Source organism: Oryza glaberrima, chromosome 8 (assembly GCF_000147395.1).
Source record: "Oryza glaberrima chromosome 8, OglaRS2, whole genome shotgun sequence".
Lineage (NCBI taxonomy): Eukaryota > Viridiplantae > Streptophyta > Magnoliopsida > Poales > Poaceae > Oryza > Oryza glaberrima.
The window spans coordinates 16,847,924-16,855,075 of record NC_068333.1 but is presented as its reverse complement, the minus strand read 5'-3'; the positions used below and the strand labels follow the sequence as shown (position 1 = coordinate 16,855,075).

Genomic DNA, 7,152 nt, shown 5'->3' with positions numbered 1-7,152 from the left:
TGAATGATTTAGATTATCATAAACTATGTCATCTTAATTGTTTATATTTTTTTTCAATGGTCAATCAAAGATGAAAATTATATAAAGTTGATGTAGTTATGTCATCCAGTTATCTTATATACTCCTTCCGTCCCAAAATATAACAACATTTACCCCTCAAAATTTGTCCTAAAATATAACAACTTCTCCACCAACATTCTCTTCCCAACCAATCACAGCTCTCCACCATTCACTTTTCCCACCTACCTCCACTACTCAACCAATCACAACACTCCACCATTCACTTCTATCTACTTTCTTAATAACCATGTTCAACTCTAAAAATACTTATATTCTGGGATGAAGGGAGTATTATTTATACTATTATTATATAGAACTCTCACAGCAACACGCAGGGTTTCATCTAGTTTACTGAAGGGTGTCGAGTCTACAATTTAATTAAATCCGAGTAGACAGATTCTACCATAAGAAATTTAATCAGTTGAGATACGCTCACTCATACATTTAATTTTTTCGATGCAATGTTGTGTTGGGGGATTATGCCCAAGATTGTCATAATTAAGGATATTACTAGAGCGGCTGTAAATAAAAGATATTTTGGCAAAATGCATGAAAGTCGATTCCGTGAATTGGATCCTGAGATAAGCATTCAAATTGAGCCATTGAGGTAACAAAATGAGTCCAATTTTCATTTATGATATTTGGATATATGCAATTAGGTTCAATTGAATTGGGGATACGTCTATCACGAGTCTTGATAGTACTAGATAACAGATTTAGTTATAATTTAACGACGTATTTTGAGAAGCTGGGAACCATCACATGAAAGATATTAAACCTTCATTCACAAATGTGGCAGCAAAATCAAATTAATCCCACGTCTAATAACACATGTTTTGTCTTTTAGGTTTAAAACCTAATTCTCCTTTTTGGACAGCAAGGCACCAGTGGTCTAGTGGTAGAATAGTACCCTGCCACGGTACAGACCCGGGTTCGATTCCCGGCTGGTGCATGAACTTCTAATTTTTTGGGTTCTAGCTTTTCTTTAGCGAAAATTTTGACGAAAACAAACAAACAGCCACAGTTTCAGTTTTTAACAGAAATAATTCCGGCGAAAATTCCGAAAGACATCTCCAGCCCAAGACCAGCCCAAGCTCTACATAATCGTACCAAATATTTGTGAAAAGAAGTAGATGAGTGAGAATTGAACACTGTGGGCTGGTTACAGATGAGCGTACGAGTCTATCTTGCTAGCTTGCATCTTTGGTTATATTAATGGAACTTATAATTATCTAGTATCATATTATGTGATAATATAATATTATGACATTATTCGGTTATATATATGTGCTAAATAAACTATAAATGATATGAAGTAATATAATCATGTATTATAATTAAGTATGTGATGTTATAACACTTTATTTCTGATACGAATTTTCACCTTAACATTATATTTCTTTTTCGACAATCCCATCTCCAATATCCCATATATCTGTTCAGATTATATTCTCGAGAAAAAAGTAATGATAAAAATGGAAGATAGATTTGTTCGACCATTCTCATATATATCTAGCCAGTCTTCTCTTTCTTTTTCTTTCACTCTCGTAATCTATTATTCTAAAGCTGGTAGTGCTTGCTGCCATTTGATTGGTCCGATTGGAAATACATTTATACGTCGACACGTGTCCAGCTAAAATTAATGCTTAGTCGCGATTCGTGGGGAAGCAGCGCGAGGAATCGCACGGAGCACCGAGCGGCCCATCAGTTCAACCACAGATGTCGAAGGCTGCAACTGCAAAGATGGTTGGCAGGCTGTCGCAGGCCTATCGAGTCTAACTGGGCACCTGGATGCCCAATAACCACACATGCACATGTAGTCCAGTCCAAATAGGTGAATGCTTTTGTGTCTATGCTTGTGGTATATATAAAAATATTTAATTTATATTATCACAAGATTTTATTCACATACCAAACTTATTGGTGTGTATATATTAGTTATTATGCACCCTAGGCTTGTGCACACATATTTCCTTTTTAAAAACCAAAATTATTGATGAGTCAATCAATTGATAATTTATTTTTCAAAATATCAAATAACAAATGCAAGTAAATGTCACATCATGCCAAACGTATAAATGTGCACTCACCGTACATACTATGTGCTGCCCTCGGTTACACTCATTTTTAATTTGTAATATTAAGGGTACTTGTTTTGGTAAGATAAAAACATGAGATAACACATGGAATAAGTGTCCAATTGCTTGGTTTGCATAATAAGCTGAATAAAAATATACAAGGTAACAAAAATATTTGCCTAAGGAAAAAATGGATTTATCAGCTTTTAGCGAGGCTAAAAATAGGTATAGGTGATTCAGAAAAGAATTGGCATTGTGCCACACAAAAACACTATATTTGGATTCTAATTGGACAACATTAGTAGTTTCGGCTCAATTTGGAGCACTTAAAACGTAAGAGTTTATAGATTATGTTTGCACAACGCCATATCTCAGACAAAAGTTAAATTTGAAGTTTGTATGATAAATAATAGTGATTTAAAATTATATATTTTATCTAGGAAGGGAACAAAACAATTCATCGAAAGATAATCTTAAATCTGAAGTAGTGCCAAACAAAGGCCATAATATACGTGGGCTAAAATTAGCTAGCGCGTCAAAGGACGCGCCTATTTTCTAGTGTTGTACTGAAGAGGATGCCCAAATTAATGAGCATAGGAAGTCCATGCCCTTTTTGTCCAGCTCTTGCGAGCTTATCAAGGGATACAATAATAAGCTTGTTATATCTTATAATACGAATTCCATACAAGCAATTGAAAGAAGAATTGTGCCACGTGGCAACACCGGTTTCACGGGACGGCTCGATCCTGCTAATTGCGCGCGTGTAGGCTATGTGATTTCTCGCGTTGCTGCCGTACGGCTGGCAAAGCTCAGGCAGCTATTGCTTCCTCCTACCACCGGATATTGAGGATTAAAGAAGTAATGATACATATTTTGGTTAGAGACTAAAAGAGGATTAACAAGATGTAATCAAATCACCCACTAAAATTCCTACGTTGCAAACATCCATCCTTTTACAGTTATTGTGTTTCCTTATTTTGTATCCGTATTCATGTGATTTATATTATTTCTTTCCTGTGTTTTCCTCTATGGAAATCATATAACCTTTTCTCTTTGGGGCAATTTCATTCTTACCCCTACTTTAATGTTTAATATTGATGTTGCCCAGTATTTTAGGGTTTTTTTTTTGCCCATGGTTTTTTGAAATAAAGATAAATTTAGTCCCTACTTTTGATGGACAGATTAACGATGTTAAATCTTTAGCGAGAAGGCATTCAATACCCTTACTCATGTTGCAAACTTCCCCTGTTTTTGTTCATGATTGAGAATTTGCCCACATTTAGCACATGAACATTGCAAATTCGATAAACTTTTACCAATATGATAATTTTAACATAAATATCAACAAAAATTTGCTTCAAAATTTGACATCTTGAAAAAAACAAACAAGTCAAGCAAATCTATTGCCTACCTGTGCCAAGCTGTCGTCGTCGCCTCCTCTCATAAACCGCCGCCACCTTTGTTGCCTCCTCTTCCCACTGAGCCGCCGCCACCTCCTCCCCATGTCGAGCCGCCACCATCACCTCCCCGCGCTAAGCCGCCGCTGTTGCCTCCTCCTTTCATCGAGCCACCACCGCTGTCGTTGACCTGACCTGTTGTCCTCCTCCCCGTCGCCTCCTCGACACGTCGAGCAGCCGCACCTCCTCCCTACGCTGAGCTACAGCAGCCGCCATTGTCCTCCTCTCTACCATGGCCACTTGTGCAATGCCTAGCTTCCTCCTACACGTTGCAACTGGGTTGGGTGGCCTGCACTTGCTCGGGTCGTCCCCGTTGCCTGGCCGGCCCACGGACACTGCCGCCACTGTTTCACAACGGGGATTCGGGTTCAGGAAGGGAAGAGTTGATGCCAAGTGCCCAAGCTTGGAGGGACACCAAGCGGTACATGCATATTTTCTAGGGGTAAAAGGGTCAATCAATAATTTAAAAAATCATTATCTCTTTCTTTCTCTAATTCTTTACCGCACTAAGTCCAATCCCACTCACTTCCATAAAAAACAGGGGTAAACGCCTCATTCATTGAAAAAAATAGGGCAAAAAACAACAACCCTAAAATGTAGGCAAAAAACAACAACTCTAAAATGTAGGGTAAAATCGGTATTGGACATCAAAGTAGGGGTACAATTGTACAAACAAAATTGTCCCTTTCTCTGTTCTCCCTCGGTCCAATGCAACCTATATATGTCTTGTGAGGGCTACTTTGAAACGAAGATTGAGGGATGAATAGGAAAAGCTAGAATTCTGACAAAAAATCAAGCGCAAAACAAAGAATTATAAAACACATAAAAAATATATGAAATAATCGTTTGATTGGACCGTACGAAAAATGCAAGAATTAGATGAGAGAGATAAACTCATAAGAGACTTCGCATGATATTGAACCTCATGTTAAAAATACTCCAAAACTTGTATGAATTGGGGCATTCCTTAGAAATTTGATAAGACTCAATAGTTTTCAATAATCCTTTGGTTCAAAGAATCATATAGAAAAATTTCCTATAGCAAAGTTTATCGTTTCTATACAGAATAAAAGTTCATATATTTTTCTTTCAAGTAAAGGGGCCCTAATTAGTTATTCCACTAAAGTCGAATGAGCTGGGTTCACTTTACCATGCGTGGCGAAGCCACGTGGTTTTTCTAGTTTTTCTAGTGAATACCGTATTCCTCGTTTGGTGCGGTCTGTAATACAAATAGCTTTAGAACTTTAATTACTACCTCATAGTGTTTTGTATATGTTTAGTTGTTGGCTTTTCGGACTAACAATTGATATGAAACCTTACGATCTATTAGGAACGGCCATTTATTATGGCTATGCTGAACGACATGGTATTTGACAAAAAAAAAAGTTGGGTTGATGGGATTTGGTTGCTATGGCATGTCAGCATTTGGAGCGGATGGTCAAAGAATGTTTTACCTAGAGCATAAGTGTAACACTCCGGGTATCTTTTACCTATAATGCTACACACTATGGAACAAAAACCACTAAGTTCTAAATTCATTAAAATTTTGACAGTCTCCTCTGTAAATATGGACATCCACGACAGGCAGTTACATATTAAATAATTAATAATATTATTCCCACAGTACGATCCATCCTTATAATCCACAGAAAGAAACAAATAGATATCTAAAAGATTATTATAATACCAAACGAGGATATAGTTTAAATGTCATTATAGACCTAAGCAATATAGTTTGATAGTGTGCAGATAAATGTGTATATAAGGGTGCTACTTCCCGCCCAGGCATACCCATCTCAATGTGTATCTAAAACCAAATAAACACAAAAGTGAGTACATAAATACTCAGCAAGTACAATATGGAACTAGAAAACACATACACACATATTGGAAATAAAGAATGAGCAGAAAGTTTTCTTTCTTTGAAAAAGAAATAGCAAGGTTAAAGAAAATAGTAGTTCCCATTTCGGGCATACATGAAATGAAGAAGTAGTTTCTATCCTGGATAATTGTGAATACATCCGCGCTTACCCATAGGAACATAAATAAAAACCAGATAGCACATCAATGACTCGCATGGAACATGAATAATTGAAAACGGAACAAAAAACCAAATTGAAACCATATCGCACATCCATGGCAAACATAAAACTTGAATTATTTACCAAGAACCAAAATACAGATTATTAAAACAAGAATAACATCGTAAACATAAGATAAACTTAAAATCTAAATAGCATGAACAACAGTCTGCACATAAGCAGCCACATATCACATATAGAAATACAATAGAAATAAATAGATAGAGCAAACAATTCATGAATCACACAACTAGTTCGTCACGCACTTGCCTTTAACCTTGACGATAACCCGATGAACCACCTTCCACACCAGATCTCTCCACACGTATGGAGCAAAACTACGAATAAATCCTTATATTCAACTAATGATAGTTACGAGAGATATTTACTAAAATCGAAACTTAGAACATATAAACTTTTTACTGATTTGTATTAAACAACCTATAGTAGTTTCATTACTGTTTTATGCGTAACTCGCAAACTGTCTAATGAAATCTGGCAACCAATATAACTTCGGTCATCTAGACAAAATTTTCTACAACTTTCATGTTGGTCGAAAAATCAGTTTACAACTTTTCTAGGTCTCAGATTAAGGAAAAACGAATTGGTGTCACTATTTTCATACCCGGCAGCAGTACTGCTTTTGTTGTTTCTCCTAAGCCGTTTACCGGAATCGAGCAAAACTAGCACCGTTAGAAAGATATCGATGATGAATACAAACTTTATTTAGGACAACTAACCTGAATCCCGATGTTTGAATACCTTTCAAAATACATTTTCCAGCCTGCAATCAAGAACCTCAAAAATTGCACGAGCGGTTATCGAATCAATTTATATTTGAATCTTATACTTCTAAGGAGTAAACAAAAGTACCGTTGCAGCGAGGACACTAGAATTTGAGAATAAACCCACTAGTTACGAAATCACCGAAATCCCCAAAATTGCTCGGCCTTTACCTTCCCTTCTTCCTCCTGTTCTCTTGCTTCCTCTGCACTATGCACCCTTCTCCTCTCTGTCCGATGCAGCAGCAGCAGCCCCACGAAACCATTAGTAGCTGCAAGAAACAACCAAAGCCACAGCCATAGATCAGATCGACAGCAGCAGGAGCTCACCGGGAAGAAGCAAAACGGAAAGGAGCCACCAGTTGCGATGGATGACGATGGCTGCGGATCTCCAGCAATGGCCGTGGTGGCGGCGCAAAGATGGCGGTGGCAACCGGGACGACAGCAGCGGCAGCAACAGCTAGCGCAGGAGTGGTGGCGGCTAGGGCTGGCTGTAGTGATCTCTCGTTTTTACCTTTTTCTTTTTTTTTTTATATAAAGAGACTAAACAGGAGATCTAATGGCCCACATCGTTTCAATCCTTGGGACTTCGTTCGAACTCCAATTACTATGAACTTATATTCTATTTTGCACTACTCAATGAGCTCTACGCCATCCACGGTTCCTAATCGCCTATTCGAACAACGGTTTCATA

The 7,152-nt window shown here is 37.5% G+C and overlaps 1 non-coding gene across 1 annotated transcript; it reads left to right on the top strand.

Moving 5' to 3' along the window:
- The first annotated feature begins 941 nt into the window (after positions 1 to 941).
- Positions 942 to 1,012, top strand: TRNAG-GCC (transfer RNA glycine (anticodon GCC)). The gene has a single exon. It is a non-coding gene; the product is annotated as a tRNA-Gly (tRNA).
- The last annotated feature ends 6,140 nt before the right edge of the window (positions 1,013 to 7,152 follow it).